Source organism: Anser anser, assembly GCF_964211835.1.
Source record: "Anser anser genome assembly, chromosome: 1".
NCBI classification, from domain to species: domain Eukaryota; kingdom Metazoa; phylum Chordata; class Aves; order Anseriformes; family Anatidae; genus Anser; species Anser anser.
The window spans coordinates 50,591,681-50,616,054 of NC_139720.1; the positions used below are offsets into that span (position 1 = coordinate 50,591,681).

A 24,374-nucleotide genomic window follows, 5' to 3' on the forward strand; every position below is an offset into this window, starting at 1 on the left:
TAGGAGTCTGCAGTATGGGCTGACCGCTGGTCCACCATGAGCCAGCAGAGTGTGCCCAGGTGACCAAGAAGACCAAGAACATCCTTGCTTACATCAGAAATAGTGTGGCCAGCAAGACCAGGGAAGTGATAGTCCATTTGTATTTGGCACTGGTAAGAGCGCTGTTGTCACTTTTGGACCCCTCACTAGAATTAAGATATTGAGTTTTTGGAATGCATTCAGAGAAGAGCAACAAAGCTGTTGAAGGGACTAGAAAACAGGACATATGAGGAGTGGTTGAGAGAACTGGGGTTTAGTCCTGAGAAAAGAAGGCTGAAGGGAGACCTCATCACTCTTCACAGCTACCTGAAAGAAGGTTGTCAGTCTCTTTTCCCAGGTGACAAAGGACACAAGGAAATGGCCTCAAGTTGCACCAGGGCAAGTTTAGATTAGATGTCAGGAAGAACATCTTCATGTAAACAGCTAGTCATTGAAACAGACTGTCCAGGGAAGTGGTGTAGTCACCAAACCTGGTGGTGTTTAAGAAACCTGTGGATGTGGTGCATAAGGACATGGTTTAGTAGCGGACTTGGTAGTGTTAGGTAATGGTTGGAATCGATGATCTTAAGGGTCTTTTCCAACCTAAATGATTCTATGATTACTGAAGCCATACAGCAGAAGTGGGACTAATTTCACCTTATTTCCATTTAAAAGATAGAGATGTGGTCTACATTAACTAGAATGTCTCTAAAGTCAAGAGAGAGAAAAAGAAAAATAATGTTTCATTAATTCCACCCATCTCAGGAGTATATTAGGAAGGGTAGCAAAGGTGCCTATTTATCTCTGTCAGCTTGGGCAACTATGTAAGTATAATGTCATACTCAGCTTTTTAGATATCCAAATTTTCAAAGGTAAATCACTGGGGAGGTGGCAACTGGTAGCTCCATTTTAGGGCCAGATCTCTTAAATGATTTCATAAATTAATGCAGGACTCAAATGTATACTATGTAAGTTTGTGGACAACAATAAATTGGTAGGAGCTTTTGACTCCCTCAATGGCAGAGAGGTCTTGCATCTTGACAAATTAGAGGGCTGGTCAATCGCCAGCCCCATGAAGTTTAACAAGAACAAGTGCTGGATTCTGCATCTGGGATGGGGAAGTCCTGGATATAAGTACAGACTGGGGGATGAGAAGATGGAGAACAGCCCCACAGAATGGGATCTGGGTGTTTGGGCAAGTTGAATATGAGTCATTAATGTGCCTTGGCAGCCAAAAGTACCAACTGTAAGCACAGCAATGCTAGCTGGTCTGGGGAAGTGATTGTCCCCCTCTACTCTGTGCTGGTGCAACCTCACATTGAGTGCTGTGTCTAGTTTTGGGCACCACAGTGTAAGAAGGATATAAAATTATTAGAGAGTGTCTAAAGAAGGGCAGCTAAAATGGTGAAGGGTCTAGAGGACAAGACATATGAGAAGTGGCTAAGGTCACTTGGTTTGTTCAGCCCAGAGTAGAGGAGACTGAGGGGAGGCCTCGTGGTGGCCTGCAGCTTCCTCATGAGGGGAGCGGAGGGGCAGGCACTGATCTCTGCTCTGTGGGGACAGGACCCAAGAGAACGGCACAAAGCTGCATCAGGGGAGGTTCAGACTGGATATTACAAAAATGTTCTTAACTGAGAGGGTGCTTGGGCTCTGGAACAGGCTCCCCAGAGAAGTGGTCACTGAGCCTGCTGGAGTTCAAGAATTGTTAGGACAATGCTGTTATACTGTTTTTAGACTTAATTACTTTTTAGGTAGTCCTCAGTGGAGACAGGAGTTGGAGTCAATGATCCTTGTGGGTTCCTTCCAACTTGGGATATTCTATGATTCTATGATTCTAAATCGCTTCCTAAATTGCGACTTTTTTTAAAAAAAAATCTTTTTTATAAAAGAATGGATGGTAAAAATAGATGGTGAAAAAAAGTGAAAACCAACAAGATCAGCAGGCAAGACAAGTATTTACAATCCTGAAGCTAAAGGGAGGAAGGAACATACTTTACATGAAAGTATAAAGTGTATTATTAATACGTGAGCTGTATTATCTTCTGAATATTTCTATTCCTTCACTAAAATATATGAATTTATTTCCTGGATCTGATAGAAAGTACTCAACTGCTTTGGAAAGTCAAATATTTATTTTATCTTACCTGGTTTTTATTTTTTAAAACTTAGTTCCTTTGCATGTAAGTCCCTAATATGTGGGCTATTCCTCTCCCCTGTGTGGAGTCTTGGTGAAATTTTCTTGGATATTTGGAGTGCAGCTTCCATGGAGCCATTAGTCCCTACATGGAAGTGCCCGCATTGAAGACTTCCCTGGTCTTGAATAAAATGAAATCACTTCTATAGCTTCAGTGGAAGAATTGAAAAATGAAATTCGTTTGTTTCCCAGTACACACATCTCATGTGAGCTGTCTTGCTAATGGAAGAACTCTGAAGAGCTCTAAAATTTGGGGTTTGGCTCTTCTAGGGGTCTAATTAAAGTGGATAACCTCACACAGTTTCCAATAAAGATCCATCTGGATAGGGAGAAAAAAAAAAGTAGAAAAACAAACAAACAAACAAAAAACTCAAACATTTTATTCTGAAAATAGAAAGGAAAGCAAATAAATGTAAAAGAAAACAAGGAAGCTCAATATGAAATGTTTCACTGGTATGCAGTACTGGCTATGACTCTATTTGTCTTTAAAGCTGACAAGAGTTTCAGTTACAGTTAATTCAGCTCAAAGCACATCATTTACATCTTTTTTATTTTTTTTATTTTTTATTTTTTCTCAATAAGAACAACACAAGCTAAAGAAAACAATCAAGTTCATTCTTGGAATAATACCAGATGTCAATGTTTTAGACTTGATCATACTTAATCATAAATTAGAAAGTTTAATGGCCAGATTCTATCCTTCACTTCATGTCCTCTTTCCATTTGGCTGGAACTCTTCATAATGAATTCCTTTATAAAGCTGTTCACATAGGAGTGTTATTCACTGGCTGCTGCTCAGCCTTAGTAGGAGGACAGAGAGCAGCAAAGATAAGAGGAAGGAAAAAAAAAAAAAGTAGAAGAAACGAAGTATATCTAACAATGACTGCCTAAACTAAGAATAAGTTGGCACTAACAGGGTAATCTTGATCTCATCTCCTGTTTATGTATCTAACTACATTTTCTGTATATGTCTTCAGATATCTAAGAAATTAATGTACTTGCAATATCCAGCTATCAACTTATCAGTAAAAAACCAGTACACATGATGTTGGAGAAGAATAGTATTTTAAAAGTTTGCATCCTGAACTCTTTTGGTCCCTTTTCAGCAGGAATCAGTTGCCAAGAAAAAGATACTGTACCAACAGGGCTGTTTCAAAATTGGTATTTATTACATTATCCAGTGGTTTTGTGATGGGGTTAAATGTCCACTGAGTACAAGGTCAAGTCTACAAAATGAATGTACTTGTGACCTGACCTACTTTGGAGTTCATACTGCTCCACCAAGTAAAAACAAAGTCTACGTAGCTCATTGCACATTGCCTTTACTCTCCTCAATCATACCTCTGTCTGAATTTTTGGACTTTCTTTACCAATAAGACCTAAAATGCATTAGAAGGAAGAAAGCAAACTGTAGCAGTCTGTTCCTCTCTACATTTCACAGTATCCTCCTCTAACCACCTGGTCTCCAGTGCTGTGATGCTAACAAAGGAATCAAGTCCTGAGAGTCTGAAGAGCCCAGCTGATTTCACACATTTTATTTTAACTATTTTAACTAGCATTTCCTTCTTGAAATGATCAGTTGTCAGGTAGCCTTATTCCTTTAATAACTCACTGTAGAACCTAAATAAAACATATGCATACTCTGTGTCCTGATCACAGTTTGAGAGATACTGGCCACAGATTTAAGCAGGGCTTTTGCAGGAATGTACTGTACCAGATCTCCCAGATATTGTGAAACTAATAAGAGGCTTAAGTTTCAAGCTTTTTAGATGACTGTTCCATAGCCAGAACCAATGTTGTATTTAAATCTTTTCTTCTAGGCAGTGAGGGAATACAGGAATTGCCATTATGCTGACAAATGGTATGCTATGGGTGTTCTACCACATGCAAAGATGGATAAAGGGTGAGTTATCTGCTGCCAAAACCTTTGCGCCTTTGGAGTATTGAGTACGATAGCAGAATATGCCATTGTTTTGTCTACATTTAGGATAATTAACTCAGATACCGAAGTAAAATCTCCCCAGAAGAAAATAAATCTATTTGAAAGTTACATTGGTTAACGGTATGCTTTGTTTTCATGGTTATTCCTTCTGTGGCATTGCAGATCTTCCCATCTCTCCCTAGAGAGAAATGTAGTGGCAATATACATTACAAAACTGTTGGGAGACCTTGTGATAGCAGTTACGTTTCATTTGAGAAATAACTGTGCAAAGCAATGTAGCCCTTTCGTAGGTTTAGAGGTGCCTTTCAGCACAACCACATGGAAGTGCATTATTGTATGCCCTCATTGAAAAGGAAGAATGGTGAATGCTACAAAACCCTGTTCACTGTTTTGCATGGCTGGGGGAACAGTTTGATAACACTGATCACACTCATGCCCATGCCCCTGTGTCTAGTAATATTTTTGCCCTTTTCACTATTTGAGGATAATGCCTTCCTAGCTACTGTTCAATTACTGTGTTCTTATCCACATCTGAGATATGGAAACCAGAAGTTATTATTTAACCCTGAAGGTTATTTTTCCAGTTAGATAATCTAAGATAGATTGCTGTACCACAAAATCCAGAAGCATACATCCCTTCTGCATGAACCTACCCCTTTTTTTCCTCTGCCAAACCATTCCTGATCTTGAAAACAAAACCAAAAACAAACAAACAAAAAAATAGCTTCAGAGATCTCTCACTTACTGAAATAGTTCCTACGATTTTTGCATTTCTTTCCAATACTAGTGGATCTATGTAGCCGCAGAAATGCATTCAACAAAATCTATCAGAGACGGTGGTCAATCCAGTGGGGGAAAAAAAAAAAAAAAAGGATATAATTGCATAGTAGATGACTTTTTGATAGGAAGAAGTATTTCAATTTTCAGAAATAAAAAAAAAAAAAGGAAAAAGATTAATAAACTGGTTTGCATCAACTAAGGTAATGAGAGAAAACACTGGACAAGGAAAAAGTAGGTGAAAGAAAGTGAAGCAGGAATTACTGACTATGATTAAGTTAAACTTAAAAATGGTGAATGCTTGAAGGTTTTTGTTGTGCTATTTGTATAAAACTTGAAGCAGCAAATCTAGGTGTTTTATAATGGTGTGAAAATACAGATTAGCTTCACAATCCTGTTACACTCACCTGAATTTTACTTTGTCTGTTAATAAACAGGGATACAGTCTATCCATAGAGGCATCATTCATGCCATTGTAACTATTGTGTTGTCATTCAGTGCACTTAAGATTCACAATTCCCATTTTATGGATTGTTTTCCTTTTTGTGGTCAGGAAACTCACTTCACTTGAAACGTAAAGACAAGTTTTGTTCAAAAATAAGCAACACAAAAGGCTTCTAGGAGAAAACACTTTTTCATTTAACTGGTGACTGTGGGTGTTTGGCTGTTTTTTTCCCTGGTAGGAATGCCTGTCTCAGATTTAAACAGCACAGCTGGGAGATCCAACCTCTTAGCCTCCAGCCCAGGCTGCTTGCACACAGAAACTATATTTGTCAGCCAATGTTATACATTCTAAAGAATCCAGATATTTCATGACTTTCTGCTTGAAAGAGCCTTGGGCAGCCTCACTTGAGACTTCATAGCATATGCAGAAGAGATCAGACAGTTCAGCCAAAGGCGGGCATTATTATACTGGCTTTACAAATGCACATCATATTTTACTGCTTTGTGTGACCCCCTCAGAGCAAAACCATCTTATATTTGTGAATATTAGCTATATCACCGATATTAGTTCAAAGTGAGTACAGTTTGGCACAAAACTAGAATATTCCATTCACTAGCAGTATCATCTTACATCCAACGTGCACTCACAGAAAAGCAAAGTAACAAACTGTAAAAGAAAGAAAACTGAGAACCCATACTATCAATGCAGATTATCTGGGATTAATCTAACACACAGGATATAAAGCTTTCTGTGTTCACATTTAAGCTGTGAGCATCTGGTCTTGGCCATATTTGGTCTACTACCGATGAATGGAGAAATCTGTCATCTGTGGATACCCTAACAGAACTAATAACTTCCAAATAAATGTCTGAGCAAAAATAAACGACTAAGGAGAAGGTCTGTTCATTGCATTGCTCCAAAAATAGGTGTACATTAAAATAGAGTCAAGTGTTATACAAAGTGCCCTGGCAACAAGAACTAATATTGCAGTGAGTTGTAAGTCCCAGGAATGCAAAGGGAGTTGGGCAAACAAACTGAACTGCTGAGTTATAAACATAGGCTGCTGCAGAGAGAGGCAACAACCATAATGAAACATGTAAAGGAAACCTCAGCATACCACAAATCTAATGCCCTACCTTCTGGCAAAATATCACAGAGGTAATAAAGAATTTGAAACTTTTAGAAAAAGATGATTGGGAACTTCTGTTGCATCAAAAAGGCACAGCAGGCAAAGTGGGAACAGTCTCCAGAATATGATGGCAGGTAAAAATTTTCTGGTGATGGCGAGAAGAAAAAAGAAGCTTTCAGCATTTTAATTGCTGCTTTTAATCCTGTCATATTATCAACAGCCAGTGCACTATAAAATTTCACCTCTGGAGATATGTTGTGGGAATATGTATAGCCTCTTCCACATTTCTTCAGTAGTTCCAGTCATAAAAATAAATTAAAACACTGATAAGATGGAAATATTTAGTTGACTAATAATTCTGTTGAACAAATATTTCAGATACTTTTTCAGATTATTCTTATGACAAGGAAAGCAATTTCAAAGTGGTTAAGGTGGACTGTGCTTTCTGTATGGGATGCTGACACTGGATACAGAAAAGCCAGTTAAAGATTTTGTTTTGGAGAGTAGCACAGCTACAGTAATGCATTTCATGAAACCTAGTTTGTGGTGATGTATGGCCTTCTTCCTGGAGTATTTGATTGGATATACTGAGTACAGGAACACCATGTTAGACAAACACACTTTAAATCCATGCAGAACCAGCAATTTGAGGCTGCTAGTTCTGCATACCTTGACTTCTAGGGACCAGGTAGTTGTAGTCCTAGCTAATAAACTTCAGCTAAGAAATCTATTAGTTTGGAAATGCCAAACTAAGACATGGATTTCAGTCCTAATGATGTGTATAAAGCATCTTGCTAACTGTATTACTATACACATAGCAACAGGTGTAAATACAGACTTACCTTTAGAACGCTGTCAATCTCTTCACTTGTCTGATCTTCTGTAGGTTTAGTATTCACAGTGAACAATAAAGAAAAATATAATGGAAATTTAGCACAAGAGGTGAAAGATAAAAGTGAAGATATGGAAGACAAGGAGATGATTGTAGACAACCAGCACAACTTCACCAAGTGGACAAGGGAGCAGCTACTGGTATCATCTACCTGGACTTCTGTAAGGCCTTTGACCCAGTCCCCCACAAGTTTCTTGGCACTAAATTGAAGAGATAAGAGTGTGATGGATGGACTGTTAGATGGATAAAGAATTAGCTAGATGGCAATATCCAAAGACTCGTAGTCAAGAGCTCAATGTCCAAGTGGAAACCACTAATGAGTGGTGTCCCTCAAGGGTCCATGATGGGACTAATACTATTTAATATCTTCATCAATGGCACAATAGTGGGATTGAGAGGACTGTCAGCAAGTTTGTGGATGACAAGAAGCTGAGTGGTGCAGGTGATAAACTAGAGGGAAGGGATGACACAGAGACACGTTGACAGGTTTGAGAAGTAGACCTCACGAAGTTCAACAAGGCCAAGAGCATCTGGGCCAGGACAATCCCCAGTATCAATACAGACTGAGTGACAAATGTATTGAGACCAACCCTGCAGAGAAGGACTTGGATGAAAAACAGGTTATAAAACAGCAATGTGTGTTTTTGGCCCCAAAAGCCAACAGTATCCTCTGCTGCATCAAAAGAAGCGTGACCAGCAGTTTGAGAGGTGACTCTCCCTCCCAGCTCTGCTCTTGTGAGACCCCACCTGGAGTACTGCGTTCAGCTCTGGGGCTGCCAGCACAAGAAATATCTGATGGAGCACGTCCAGAGGAGGGCAAGAGAAATGATCAGAAGGCTGGAAAACATCTTCTGCAAAGAAAGTCTGAGGGAGTTGGGGTTGTTCAGCCTAGAGAAAAGAAGGCTCTCAGGAGACCTTATAGGAGCCTTCCAGTACCTAAAGGGGGCCTACAGGAAATCTGGAAGGGACTCTGGGTCAGGGTGTGTGATGACAGAACAAGGAGTAGCAGTTTTAAATTAAAAAAGGTTAGATGTAGATTAGGTTTTAGGAGTAAATTCTTAACTCAGGGGGTGGCGAAGCACTGGAACAGCTTGCCCAGAGAAGTTGTGGATACCCCATCCCTGGAAGTGTTCAAGGCCAGGTGGATGGGGCTTTGAGCAACCTGGTCTCATGGAAGGTGTCCCTGCCAATTGCAGGGGGGTTGGAACTAGATAGTCTTTAAGGTTCCTTCCAATCAAACCATTTTATGATTTGATTGGAAACCATATGATTCTATGATCTTGTCTGTGATTCTATGATTCTGTGATTCTACGATTCAGCTTGTGTCTTGTTTTGGAAAAATAAGGAATAGACAATAAATTAATATTTATTTGAACTACAACATCAAGAATTGCCAGATTTCTACACCTCTTTCATTTTTGTAAAAATATATAGGTTAAAAGAATTTTCATGAATGAGTGAGGAAAATCAGGAGAGGTTGCATACTTTCCCAGTAGATACATACACTTCATTAATGGAAGCAATCCAAATTTAGGTTATATACATATATTTGTATATAAGAAAGTATTTAGCCAATCATCAAACTTAAATGATGGTTGCACTACTTTTCAGAAATTATCACCTGCTCTGCATGAGTTAATCATGAATGTAAACAAGTAGCCTGAATACAATTACACTAGGTAGAAATTTACCTCAAAAGTTATTTATTTCTTTTAGCTTCATTTCAATACTTTTTTTTTTTTCTTATTAGAAATTTCCAAGACCTATCCATCTGAAGTGTACCCAATTTCTTTTCAAGCAAGGTATGATTTTCTCAAATTTCAAATAAGCTTCTCATTATAATGTAACCATCTTTGAATGCAAAAAATGAAATTTGTTTACCTCTATTACTGTTCATACAGAAAACACGTTTACCTGCTTTTGAACAGAAATGTTTTTCATTCCTTTGCAATAAAGCCATACAGTTATCCTGTCACCTCTACAAGGATAAAAACAGGAAAGAGCTATTAACACTTTTATTTTGATATAGTGCTGAGTTTATTATCTCTGTGCTTCAGAAGACCTTAGCATTTACCGCCTTTTTCTTACATACAAAAAATGCAGGATCCCTAGGAATATCAGGACAGGGTTTTTACCACCAATACAAATGAATGATTATTAGGTTTTATTAGCACCCATTTTTTCATTGTACATTTTTAAATTTTGAATTTTTTCTGCCTCATATTAAAAATACGGCACATTTTTCCAAAGAAACCTCACTCACCATTATTCTCATTGCCTCTAACCTAGGAAAAGGCATTTATGAATAGATAATAAACTAGTTACAAGATTCTTGTTGTATTCTGTCTGTCTGAATAAAACAGTATCAACTGATTTTATGAAAATTCTTGTTTGAAATGACATAGATTTCAAAGGTGAACTCTATAGATCTATTGACTGTAAAACCAGAAAACGGGCTCACTAAAATGAAATGACAGTAGGAAATCCTTTGGGTCCTTTATTCTCTGGAATTCAAAGATGATAATCGTTGGGATGCCAACACAGCATCTTCATCAAGCAAGTTCTTAACCAGCTGATCAACATCTCTGACATTTTCCTGCCACATTTGCTCTCCTGCATTTTGGAATCTCCAGATGTCTGACTTTGTTTTGTCTTTTTTGTTTTGTCCATGTTAAAACATAAATTGTCTAATCGTATACAGGTTTGGCTGCATTTTTTTTTTTTTTCCCACTCCTCCAAATCATTGTATTGGCTCTAAACTTTATAGATAAAGCCTTTCTGATTTCACATCATTTTGAAATGTAAAAAAGTCATCTGTGGTCGTTCTGGCATGGGATGGGCAACCAGGTGCTTTCATGTCATTCATCTCCATTCTCCAAGATAGGTAGAATCCTCACATAATTTTTTTTTTTTCTGCTTTATGCTGAAAATCTGACATCAATTTAAAGACTTTTCCTTTTTTTTTTTTTTTTCTCTCTCTGATAGTCATGGCTTGGTTATACTCACATGAACTTCTAGCCCTGAAAAGTGCTACCAGATTCTTGTGTTTCTGACCACGCGGGTTGCTAGATCTATTTTATCTTTCCTTACTTTTCTTGAATCTTCAGGTGAATCCCATTGTCTGAGAACTCACAACTCTGTAGTGTGAGATTGCAAAAGTCCTTCTTTCTGTCTCTAAGTAAATCACCAGGCATCCTTTCATGAAAAACAGTTTTTCCTCAGTTAGAATTCACAGCCCCTTTTTCATTCTAGTTCACCAAACTTGTTTGTTCAGGAACCCTGCACAAAATGTGGCTAAAATACATTTTGGACCTGATAATATTTGCTTTCTCCACAGAAATTTTGGAACATTTGCACTTATATTTGCAAACTGAAGACAATCCTTATTTTCAATTTCTATTGAGTAATCATATATGTAGTAATACTTTATGCATTTTCTTTACCACTTTCTGTGTCAGTAAAATATATAACATAGCCTCATGTTGAAAAGTGTAACTTCTGAATTTCTTCAGTTAACAAGGGAAAAAGCAGACAATATCTACTTTGGTCCTGCAGTAGACTCTTCAAGATATGAAGAACAGCATGCTCAAAAGCAAAAACTACTGGAAAACAAAACAATGCAAGAAAAAAAAGCAATCTAAAACATCTAATGAATAAATAAACCAATAATTGCTCTGGGAAGTATTTCCAATGAGAAAAACAAATACAAGACAATTTATTCTATAATGGATTGTGAATCGTGAAAATGTATGATTTGTCCTCATTGCCTCTAAGTGAAATATTTAGCTCACAGGAGTTTCTTTTCTTGACGTGTTATTAGAATTTGGTTTCTGGAAACAAAACTACCCAAGCAGGCTATGTTTATAAATTCTGACCAGATAGAAGAACAATAATTTAAGTGAGACATATGCATACAAACAAAAATGGAAAGGTTGACTCTGGATATGAAAACAAAAATTACTTGTAATGTAAAATGGTAAGACTTATTTTTGTATTCTGTCCTCCATTTTATTTTCTTGTAAGGGAAAAACAGAACTGTTCTTACTGAGATAATAGTGTCTAGGGTTAGCAGAAATTTCCTAAGGTCATTTCTGCAACTCTCATAAGTATTAGGAACATTTAATTAACAACAGCTTCGGTGAAAATGGATTAAGTCAAACACATCGAGTTTCTAAACCATCACTTGTTACATTGCTTCTGGCTCTTTTGGGGTGCTGTGTAATGTTATCAAAGAAATATTTAACTGAGGCAATATAATATTTCCCATAGAGAGCATAAATCCATTTGCATTATTATCACCAAATGAACCTTTTTTTTTCAATAACACTTAACATAATTAAAATCTATGAAAACAGGGAGCAGATTATATTCTGAAAGTAACAAAAGATTAAATATTAGAGCGGTGGATCTTCTGATTGAACATGTAAGCAATTTTGCAGGTTGCTAAGTGACCCTATTTATGATTTGTGTTGTTTAAATATGTTTTATGTACTGTTCGCATTGGGTGCAGGAGCCCCTGTGATATTAGGAGGCTGCAGAGCTTCCCTGTGAGGCGAGGTCGGGGCTGCCCCATGCCGGACACTGCCAGTTCCAGCCCACTCCAACAGACCCACCACAGGGCATTGCTGGGCCCAGGGAAAGAGAATTTAGGAAAGGAAAAAATACCAGGCAACAGTGAGGAAAAACAGTGTGAAAAACAGCCCTGTGAACACCAAGGTGGGAGAAAGAGGGCGAGTAGCTGCTGCAGGTGCTGGTGCAGAGTTTCCCCTGCAGCCCACAGAGAGGACCCCATGGCTCACGGAGGACCCTGTGCAGGTTGGTATGCCTTGAAGAATTTGTTGCCAGTAAAGAGGAGTTAATGCTGCTGTTCCAGCATTTACCCTGAAGGGCTGCAGCCTGTAGAAGACGAGCAGAGGAAAAGCATGAGGAGAAAGGAAGAGCAGAGGGGAGCTGTTGTAGACTGACCACAAGCCACACCCTCTATCCCCCTGCGCTGCTCAGGGGTGTGCAGTGGGCAGAGTCAGGAATGAAGGAGTAGGGTTGAGCTTGGAGAGAAAAACAAAACAAAACAAAACAACAACAAAAGGTGGCTCTTGAGCGAAGGTGGTTTAGCTTTTGTGTTTATTTCTCACCATACTACTCTGCTTTTAAATGGCAATAAATTAAATGAATTTTCTTGAAGAGGAGTCTGTTATGTCCACGATGATAACTGGTAAGTGACCTTCCTCTCTTTATTTTTATCCATGAGCTTTTCCATCTTATTTTCTTACCCTGTCCTATTGAGGAGGGGAGTGGCAGAGCAGCTGGGTGGGCATTGTCAGCTGTCCATGGCAAACACACCACACTTTTGTGTGCTATTTCCAGGTACAATGGTACAATTGTCCAGGTTTTGATTAGTATAGGTCAAGCTGTAGTTGCTAAAAATCATCTCCCATTATGTGAAAATCTCATTGAAATAAATACTCATGCTATGCAGTGAAATTATAAGGCAGAGATAAGGCAAGGAAAAAGACACACTTTAGGGCCTGGGTTTCAGATGATGAAAGTTCTGTGATTTTTATTTTTCCCATGTACAGAAACATTCCCATTACTACTGAAAACAAAATTTCACAGAAGTACACCATTTATTGCAATTAACTATGTATAGAAGTAATATGCAGAAATTGTTAGGCAGTTTCTAGGCATGTCTGGATATACATTACACTATCTCACACACATGTCAATATAAAAGTGAATCTAAAAGTTCATGAAAATGCATGCCTATAGGAGGGCGGATGCTTAGATTTTTACTTTTTATGTAAACACAAAGATGAATGGCTTGCTACTGCTTATGAATTTTCAGAATTTATTTTATGTACCAAAATTTATCTGCGTGCATCTACACTGCAAGCTTACAGTTTGTAAAAGAACACAATTGATAAGCTATAAACAATAGAGTGATGATAATAATTTAGACAAATCAAGTTTGTTGACTCAAAAATATATAATACTTTAAGTAATTTGATTAGCTTTTTAAATGCTGTTTGAGGTATCTTTGACAACTGTGACAAATTGCCTAAGTTAGCGAAAAAAAAAGTGTGGTTTAACAAGAATATACATCAGATGCAGCTGTGATGCTCACCCAAAAAGAACAGTGGCTTTTCAACACATTTTATTAAGATGAATTACTGGTGAGGTTCTTAGTTTTGGTTATAATCGTCTAGAAGATTTACAACTGTTTGGCTTACTATTTGTCAAGTGTGAAGGAATTTAGAAACAAAATCATGAAGCTCTAATCTACACAGTCGTCTAAAATCAGCTTTTCAGAAACTATGTTGTGACTTTGCTGAATGGAATTGCACAAGTCCAAGGTCTCCTGACTTATGAATATCTAAGATGAAAACCAGAAGGAGTGCTTTGGTAATAGAAAGCCAATACTTTGTGCAGATTTTTGGTGAAGAATAAGGAAATTCTTTTGCAAAAGGCTATGAAACATCTGATATTTCTTTTGATACACTGAGCGCAATTCAGATGAGAATATTTGTAAAGAAAATGTCTCCTATCAAGTCATATATAATGTAGGTAGCAGCTAAGAGGATAATAATTTTTGTTTGGACACAGGCACCTTCACCGACACAGCTTAGGTAAGTTAAACTTGCGTTAAAAAATCTTACATTGGGTAGTCATTTTGATTTGGAGTTTACTTCGTATGCAGGAAGTTATGTTATAATAGTAAATATTTATAACCTCTGAGAATCTTACCTTCAAGAGGAGTGTTTGTACAGCTAAAGGAGGACTAGTAGCTACAGAAGAGCCACTGACATTTTAGAAAGTAAACACAAAAATAATCCTGGCCTGACTCCAATGTGCAAAGCATATGACACTGTGAAGGAACAACTGGAGTATGGTTAAACACAACCTCAGTTTGAAGTGCTTTGATTGCTTGATGTTGAAACAGAGTAGTAAGTTTTATACTTTCAAAACCATCACATGAAGATACATAATCATCCATATATTTTAATTCAACACTGAATGTTTTTCAGGCAACTAGACAGAGTATTTTTTTAAATGATTTTTTAATAAAGTACTTCCCTGAGAATGGAAGTCTTGCCTGTTGAGACACCCCAAACAAGGGCAGGTAGCTATTATTTATATACAGCAGCCCTGCTTTGTGCACTGACCAGTCTGGGCACTCAAAAAGCAGCAGTGTACTTTAGGCATTGCAAAGTGCAGTTAGTAATTTACTGCCAACAAGTCTGTTTCTAATTACACTTCTGTGTCTTCTACTAGTTAAAGCTTGCCTACCCACAAACCATTATCTATACCCAGATTCTTAACCAGACTATATGGGAGGTAGAAAGCATAACACTGGAATTGGTTATCAAACAATAAAATATGGTGCCTGACTCATGCAGAGACTAGAATACAAATATTGAAACATCCTGCTTCCTCAGGCAAGTATTTTGTTAATCCCATTATACTGTGCTACACATTCTTCTAGTGGTTACTGCCTTCTTTCACATTTTTATCATGCCCTTTCTAACTATTTATCCATACATTAAACATGCAATCACATACCAGCAATTCTTATCATATATTTAGTTCATGCACTAGCCACAAAGCAACAAATAACAAATTATGAAATTTCCTTGTCTAAATGTGTCCATTGTGCAACATCCTTTTTAAGGGTGATATAAATCAGGTCACAAATATTTCATGTCATTTTCTGTGTACAGGTGCTAGCCATCTCACGGGCTAGCTGAACACTCATCTGGGAGCACTTAACCACATACACAAGTGAAAATTTTCAAATAGAAAATATTTCACTAAACTCACTTTCATTTAATGATACTCCTACAGGTTGTTATTATTAATGTAACCCAAATCCTTATATCTTTTGTTGTTTTCTGCTTTTAACATAGCAGTTTTCCTGATGCCACAAACTTTATTTCACTTTCATACAATCAAATTCAGTCATTCTTCAGACTATTGGCAATAGTTGAAAATCATACATAATTCCTTAGCAGAAGCTTAATTTTTACAAAATTGGTTATTACAGACATAAACTGATTCCAAGAAAAAGCCATATGGTTTGGGGATATAAAGTACATTTGTTATCTGTTGCCCAACATGTTTGATACACCATATTTAATGAAATACAAAGTCTGCCTTAGAAAAGATAAGCACATCTCTGACCTGTTTCAATAAGATGCCAAAATGTTTGTAGCACAGCAAGGTATTATTTGATTAAAACCAAAGATTCATATTTCAGTAGTCTTAAACAAACTTGTACTTAACAAGGATAGTTCTTACAGAAAAATCAGTCAGTTTATTTTAAAGATTCCACATTGTAACTATTTTAAACCGTGTGTTTTAAACTATGGAGTATACTGGTGACTGTAACTGGTCTTTAGAAGTGTTCCCTTTAACATTTTTTTTAACTTATTTAACCTTTTCTGGAAAAAGTAATAAATAGAACTATGCTTTGCAGCTGTGAAAAGCATTTTCTGAATTCTAACCATAACCTATGTTACAGGAGTTGGAGTCAAAAATCCTTGTGAGTCCATTTCAACTCAGGATATTCTATGATATTTTTACATTTGTTTAAACAAATATAATAATTTTACTTGAAGAGAAGCTTCACTTCATTCAGAAACAATGGGAGGTGGCAAACACTTTCAAAGTGAACACTTTAAGGAACTCATATCACAAAATATAAGTGAATAAGTTGCAAAAAAAAAAAAAGGAAAGAAAAGATAATGGAATCTTTCGAAATCAAACAAGCAGGAAAATGCAAACATACTTCATTTCAAAAATGTATTATTTTATAAGAAGTTTCAAAATCTGCATTATTAATTCTTCCAGTTATTGACAGTAAAATTGTGGTGCTTAATCTGTCCACAGGGCTATCTTTTGAGTCATCAAATAAGTATGTACCAAATCTAACCTCAAGAAAAAAAAAAACAAAACACCAGTCATTCATACATCAGCCTGTTTGATACAGCAAGTAGCCGTACAAATTATCTTTACCACTAACATTTATCTATTATTTTTATTCCATTCTTGCACTTAGATATCATTTTGTCTCTTGGAGTGAAGAACTTGAGCAGATCTTTTCTGTATCATGAAGAAATTATCTTCATGAAAGATTGTACATCATTTTTGTCTTCTCTAGTAGGAGATAAAACTCCTGATAATTTGGAATTGTCATGAATCTTCTCATTTTTAACTTCCTTTTTGAACTGTAAATTTCATGATTTGCTGCAGTATTCCAGTAAAGCAATGCCAAAAGTAAGATAAAAAAAGTGAGATTAAATGTTTTTGTTCCTCTCTTTGACATATTACACTGTTTTTTAATCCAGTGGATGCCTCAGCTCTTTCAGTACCAAAAGCATCTGATTTTGCTGAGACCCCAAATCAGTTTCAGCCACAGATATCTGTACTGAGTGAGGATACTTTTTGCCTTGGTACACCTGGTACATGGTCTTTTTTATCCAAAAGTGCAAACTTACACATTTTCATACCACTCATCTTGTTAAATTGTTTCAATTGTTATGCATCACTGTTTTGCCTTCCTAAGCATGAGTTATTGTCCTAATTGCAATTTTGTCAGTGGTAACTTCATACCTTATCATCGATAAAATATGTTGAAAATGTTAAATTAAGAGTAATACTATGTTAGAAATGCCTGCGACTGCAGGTCTGTAATGCTACTGTAAGTCACTGAACTCTTGCTGTTGATCTAGCAGTAATTCATCTAATGAAAATGTAGTGCAATATCACAGATATTTATAAGTCTCTACAAAAAATGCATGCATCAATGCCCCTACAAACAATACTTTTAACCTCATAAGGGAAAGATATAAGGGTAAATATGAGTGTTATTCTTCATAAACCAGTTATGACTGGCATTAATTTGATTACGCTCTTTCAATGTTTATTAATCAAGTCTGTTATGAAGCACTATGTTATACTTTAAATCAAAATTGGATGGGCAACTGTAAAGATCTAGATCATGATCATTGGATTTGTTTATTCAGTAACTATTGAACAGAAAAATCTCTTGAATGTTTTACTGACAATTTTTTCAATACCTGTTTACTAAGAGAAAAATAACTTGCTATGAATTTTTCCTTCCTAACATGCATTATAAATTTATTTTCCTTTATATTTTCATATTTTCTGTTACTGCTTTCTCTTTGTCTATCTTTACCAATTTCCCACACTTCCTAGTTTCTGACTGATGTTCAGTAGCATCTTCTCCCATATTTTACTTCTTATGAGTATTTTTGTGCATTTCTTAATTTACTCTCTAAATGCTGAGTGATTTTTTTTTATCCGAATAGTCTTCCTAATTGCATGATAGCAAGATTGACAGCATCTAGCAGATGCTTTTAAGTAGTATCCAAATCTCATTCTTATCTTGCTAAAATCTTTCTCCTATCTGATTTAGCTAAAAATATTTTTTGGCTTTATGATAAGGTCTCTTAAAATCATTACATGTATATTTTACATTCATGCATTCAGTATGCACATTGTAAATGTGATTCACTGGAGCATAATGACAGATGAGGAGAGGCTGAGGGAAGAGCTTGCTTGGCATGCAGACAACAAAGCTTTGTGGGGACTTAATAGCAGCTTTCCAACACCTAAGGGGAGGTTAACAAGAAGGTAAGGCTAGACTCTGTACTGAGGTGAATGACAGGAGAACAAGGAAAATTAAGATGCAAACCTTACATAAGGAAAAAAAATCTCAGTGACACTTACCGAGGATTGGAACAGGCTTCCTAGGGATGCTGGGTACTTGTGGATTTGTCTGATTGGATGAAGCCCTGAGCAGCCTGATCTGATCACAGAATTGACCCTGCTTTGAGAAGATTGGACTAAAGACTTCCTCAGGTCCCATCCACCCTGAATTATTCCTGATTCTCTGGGAAGATCACTCATACCGACGTATTTATTTTTAATTGTGTTTTCAATTCTCTTTCTGTGAGACTGAGGCTGATGTTAGTATTTCTCTGGGTTGGTTGTGATTATGCTTTAGGTTTAGATTTTCAGAATATAAAGATGTTTAGAAATTTTGAAGATGTTTTAGAATTAGTCATGTGAGACCTCCAGTTGTCATTCTGAGTGAGATTATCTGTGATTACACAACTAAAATTCACATGTGAATGCTTTTTAAGCCTTCCTCTTTGTTGTTTGCTCTGTACCGCAGATACCTTGTTGACTATTAGAGAATCACCATTTCATGAGCAACAGGCCTTTGTCAACCAATCATTTAAAAACTTAAAAATTGCATACATTGCCAATAGTAAGTTGTGGTAGTGTCACAAGGTATCAGTTATTAGTAGGGATAATACCTTGTCAGAGGAGCTAGGGTGACATAGGATGAGGAATACTCTGTTGACACAAACTGATTGGCTCCTCAGTCCCAGGACAATTCTTTAATACTTATGTCACTTGGCTAAATTCTATTCTCTGTCATTTTCAACCACAGTCTGGTCTATATTCAATGTTTTCTTGCACATACAATATTATCATGCACTGAATATCATACGTCTGAGTCTATTCAGCTGATGTGATGGAGGCCCAGATTGTCCAGATTCATTTCTCAGAGCTATATGAAATTGTATTTTCAAGTTTTAGAGAGTAAAGAGCAATGAAAACAGGCAAAACAACAGCCTCTTCTCTAGAATGTTACTTTTGCTTGGCTATAGGCATTCCACTCACTGTCTTCTTTTTTTCAATCAGAAAAATGTCTGAGCACACAAACCTTATAACTTTAAAAGCTAACACCTTAAAGATGTCTATCGCCATAATACTGACCTTTTCAATACGTTGTTAATGTTGACATGTTAAAGTGACTTTAAATATTCATACCATTGAGGATTCCTTTGCTTTCTTGTCAGAATTTGTGACTCCTTACTATAAACAACCCCAGTATATGCCTGAAGGCTTGTGACTCTTTCCTTAAAACCAATCACACTAGCAATCTCATTTTAAAGTTAGTATTAAAAGTGGGATAGGCTGGAGTTTCCCTATTACCATAATCCAGACAGAACTTGCTGCATACAACTGAAGCATAAAAATTTTCCTGTTATGTGGTCTGCCAGTTGAAGTGGAGACATTTGGCAGGACTTGGCCTGTGATTCTGAGGAATTTTGTCCACAGTACATCATTATAGTAGTCATTACTTCCCCAGCATTTGGCTGTACTATGCAAAGTCTACACTCTGTATATATTGTTTGTATGTACTTTGAGAGTAAGCTGAAGTGTATGTTAATATGAAGTATAGCTGAAACCTTATGTTGTAATGTAAAAAAGAGGCAAAAGTGTGTCTTTGTCACAGCATGTAAAAACACACCCTCAGATTTTTCTCAATGCACATGAATAACTTGGTTAATGCTATCTTCCTCTATTTCATGACATAGATCTTTTCAGACATCCTTTTCTATCTTCGCCTTTACTTCATGGAAATATGTATAAACCACTGCTTTCATTTGTGGGCAATATGGAGTGCATTGTCTTTTGTGTACAGTAGATACAGATCTATGTATCTGCGTTGTTCTCAAATCATTCAAAACCAAGGAATTGGTTTAATTCTGAATCATCAAAAAGTATTATGTAACCTGATTTGTTATGCAAGACAAAATAGTTTGTACATCATCGGAACCCTCTGATTCAGTTAAATGTAAATCCCTATCTTTCTTATTGACAGATGCCTTAGGAAGGGGAGGAGGGGAAGAAGAAAGGGAGAAAGAACTTGTGTCTAACTACTTCAGATACTTTTTCTTTAAATTCCTTCTCCTGGCCGCTGTCAGAAACACAAGACTGTGAAATTCTTACATTTTTATTGTGTCTTGGAGACTTAATAAGGAAAGAGTATCTGAGATTTAAAGACTATAAAGAAAAAAAAAAAAAGAGGTTGGGAAACAGGCTTGACGTACTAGATGGAATTTTACTATCTCTGCAATGAAAATACCATGCCAAGACCAAAAAAAGGTCCTCTCTGTTAACCCATTGCAGTTGCTAAATAACCAAGTTATTGTAGACAAGATTTCCAATTATATTAAAATAATTATAGTCTTGTATAATTTCATCCATCTGAAAGATGGGCTTCTAAGTTACTTTGTCTTCAACATAGATTTTCTCTATAAACAGTTTGGAGTGGTAGGGAGAAGTTTTTGCATTTCATATCCCATGTTAGGTACCCATCGACTGGATTTCTGCAAGAGCATACATTCAGAGGCAAACTAAAAACGAAAGGACAAACAGAACACAGTTATTAGATGAACAAATGTGTGAAGTTAGGGATGCAAAATACTATTCATTGGAGGATCTAAATTTCACACCCCCAAACTGTAGGCAAATTTTGACTCCTGAAGTTCTTCTCTACTTGTAAAACGAGGATTCAGAAGTCTAGTAGGCTTTTGTAGTGGTTAGCCATGTGAAATTCTGTATCTTTATTTCTGTATTTTCAATTGTATTGTCAATTACAGTACACTTTTTAGTAGACTGACAGCACCTTTTATTCTAGAAAGCTGGTCAAAGTAGCAAGCCTACAGTAAAAGATAAATTGTTAATCATTTTCATTTTTCTGATGAGGAATAAATGTACATGCTATTTTCACCACTAATTTTAATTAATCCAAATCAAATCTCATATATGAGCTGTCAGAGGAAATGCCCAAGCCATTTGTGAGAGTATAGTTACCTAATGTAATGTGAAGAAGCCTCTACTTGCTATTATTTTGTTTAGCCATCATAGATGTTTAATTATATTCCTTTGATGTCAGTAAAATAATTTAACTTCCCCTGAAGACATTGAAAGGCATCTGTTTTATTGAAGAAGTATTTTCCCATGCCCCAATCTGAGTTTTAAGCATAAGTACTTACCTAACTCATAGCTCTATCTTTTAAAAGTTCAAAATAAGTTTTGCGCTCAAATAAGAGTTCAGCCATTGCATTTTGCTTTTAAAGTGTAGTCAACTATACACATAACAAAGTTTCTGTTTCCATAACAACTCCATAGCTGGAGATATATTTGGAAGCTGTTCTGTTGGAGCAATTTCAAATAATTTTATTTCTTTAAATAAAAAATGTTGCTAAATAGCAGAAAACAGATCATAGATGCGTAATTTATAACCATATTTGAAATTTAACATTGGAGACACCATATTTGATGGTGTATAAAGCAAAGAATTTAGTCTGGCTCCATGATGTTTCTAATGTCCAATTTACAATTAAATTCCTTCTAGCCCATAATTTTTTAAACAAGTCCATAAAAGAGAACTTTTAAGTGGCAGATTCAGGAGCAAAACATACTCTCCTGTTGTTAATTACCATTAGACATTGTTTAGGCAACTTCTGTGCACTGTCTACTACAGCATTTCTTACTTTTATGTTTCCTAGGCTAGCAAAGCATGTTATAGAAAGATGTGCTACTAACTGAAGGTAAAAGCTACATTTTGTATGTCCATTTGCTTAAAAGCTGATATCATGTAAAATGTGTTAGCATCATTATACCATGTTTCCAGCACAATTACAACAGTGTCCTTTGGAGAGCATCTGTCAGCTTAAACAATAGTATAATTTGAAACCTCCAATACTCTACTACCTTTTTATCTAATGAGATACAGAAAGTGATACATGACTCACTATCATAATTATATCTTTTTTTTTCTTTTTTTTTTTTTTCTGTTTTTAAAATATCTAAGCCTTGGAAAGTATGATATTTACTTATGATTCCTAATAAAATAGTTGGGCCTTACAAATATTATGCATTTTTGTTTACACTGAGATTCTCAGTACTAAGGTACCTCTAAAGAAAAGCTGGAAGAAAATAACTTCAGAGCACTGAAGGAATCATATTTATTGTTTTTTTCCCCTTGTGTTGTTCCATTGCAGTTGGAACTATTATAATATTCATTTCCACTCTGCTATTTAATAAAAAAAATTACAGGCAAATAAAAATTATATAACTTCATTTTGAAATCTTTCCTATAAATTCTGTGAACACAATCAGTATCTTTCATTGGTTATTGTTCTTAAAAAAAAAATAAATACAGAGCCAGTAAAGATTATAGGCTTTTAAATCAAGCTTTTAATCTTCACCCTTCATAACACACATAGAAGACTAGTGGAAATCTTCAAAGGACACTGGAACAATCAAAATAGAAAGGCAAGATCTCACAAAAGGAATTCATACACTTTTGACAGATCCAAATCCAATCCAAATGCAACTAAATGCAGACTATTTCCTCAGGTAGACGTACAGTCATGAAAATGCTGCCATGCTGCAACAATAATATATATTAACCTATGCAAAGCTTTTTTAGCCACAAATACCAATACCCAAATACAAATTCATCTTACTTTCACCTGCATTCTGGGTGTTAAAATATGTCTCAAGGAAGTGTGCTGAAATTCCTTTCCATTAGCTATAGAAGAAATCTAGATTTCTCACTTAGAGAAGGTCACTAATTTTAAAACATTGGTATTAGGTGAGACGTATTCCATTATAGCATTACCATCTCTATTCTAAAAATACCTTGACATTGGAACAGAGTTCACCTGTTAGAAACATTTCTTTCTTTCTTTTTTTTTTTTTGTATTTTTAATTTTCATTGCTTATTTAATGTAGTATCATTATGAAATATAAAATGAGAGTATATGCAGTTTATATCGTCAAACAACAGTAAAGGAATGTTAACGTGGTTATTTGTTTGTTGTAGAGTGAATAAGAATTAAAATTCTGTCTATTGCTATGGTTGTCCTTTTGGATATGTGTATCATGTTGTAATCATAATAATTGCTTTCTGGTTTTTAAATATAATCTATTCTACTATTAATTATTTCCATGTTTATAACAATATTTTCTAGTAAAGAAAACCATTATATTATTTCCATTGCATATACTGTTTGTTTCATGTGCAATGATATTCATGTAGTTCTTGTGTCTTACACATTCAACTAGGAAAATTCATTTCAATAGGTAGTTTTATATAAATTTACAAAATACTCTGTACTTTTTTTCAGAAGCAGTGTATGCAATTAAAATTTAGTACATGCTATGCAATGTATTTAACGTTGATTTATTCTTCAAAAATTAGAAATCAGTTCACTGGGACTAGAACTGAAGGTTAATACCAAAAGATGAATGGCATATGTTGCCATTATAACTAGAATTTAAGATCTGCTTAGTTCATCTAAATAATAATATGAACTTATCTAAAGCTCTAAGTAGCTTAACTATTAATAACACAGTACATAAAATAACATCAACAATAAAGCATCTCTTAATTTGAAACTCAGCAAACTCCTTTCCAACCTCTAATCTTTGTGGGATGCTAAGTTTCCAATACCTTTTTTCTGCCCTCTCAAAAGATATATTATGTAACCTGAAACTGAATACAATTGCACACAGGCAGTTTGACTCCAGTGATGCTGGAAGTAATGTTTGCAGTTCTAGAGCATTTATGGAAAACACATCTGATTGAATGTGTGTGTATGGTGCAAAGGGAAAAGTGAAGGAGAAATGAAGAGGAGAGTGCAAAGATATCTATCTTTGTTCTATCAAGTTCTCTTGAGACTGACATCTTCTTTCTGGCATCAGCTGTGGTAATACAACATTGGATAATAAACATTTTGTAGACTTACATGATTTATAGCATCTTAAACTGCTTCTGGAAGCAATTAAGCAACCAGTGCAGGCCTTAGAAGATGAGATACTGCCTTCCTCTCACTGGTGAATGGCTCACTAAATTGATTGCTGCATCTATTACCAGTTTCAGTCCCTGACAGGCTATATTAGCTTGATGCACTAATTTTAAAATAGAACAATAGAAAGCAGTAGCAAGATCTGCATTCAAAGGATGGCATATTATTATCTAAACATGTATCATAACAGGCTTACTGTGTAACTTATAGTAGGAATATCAAACAGAAGTTAGGAAGCCTAAAACTGTTTTAAATTCCGATTCTCACAAAGTTTAGCAGG

The 24,374-nt window shown here is 35.9% G+C and overlaps 1 long non-coding RNA gene across 1 annotated transcript in view; it reads left to right on the top strand.

Moving 5' to 3' along the window:
• Positions 1-11,831: 11,831 nt before the first annotated feature.
• The window catches only part of LOC310893003, a 56,003-nt gene continuing 43,460 nt past the window's right edge, over positions 11,832-24,374 (top strand). Inside the window, exon 1 of the long non-coding RNA XR_014578640.1 lies at positions 11,832-12,609. This is a non-coding gene — a long non-coding RNA (uncharacterized lncRNA). The remainder of the gene's footprint in view (positions 12,610-24,374) is intronic.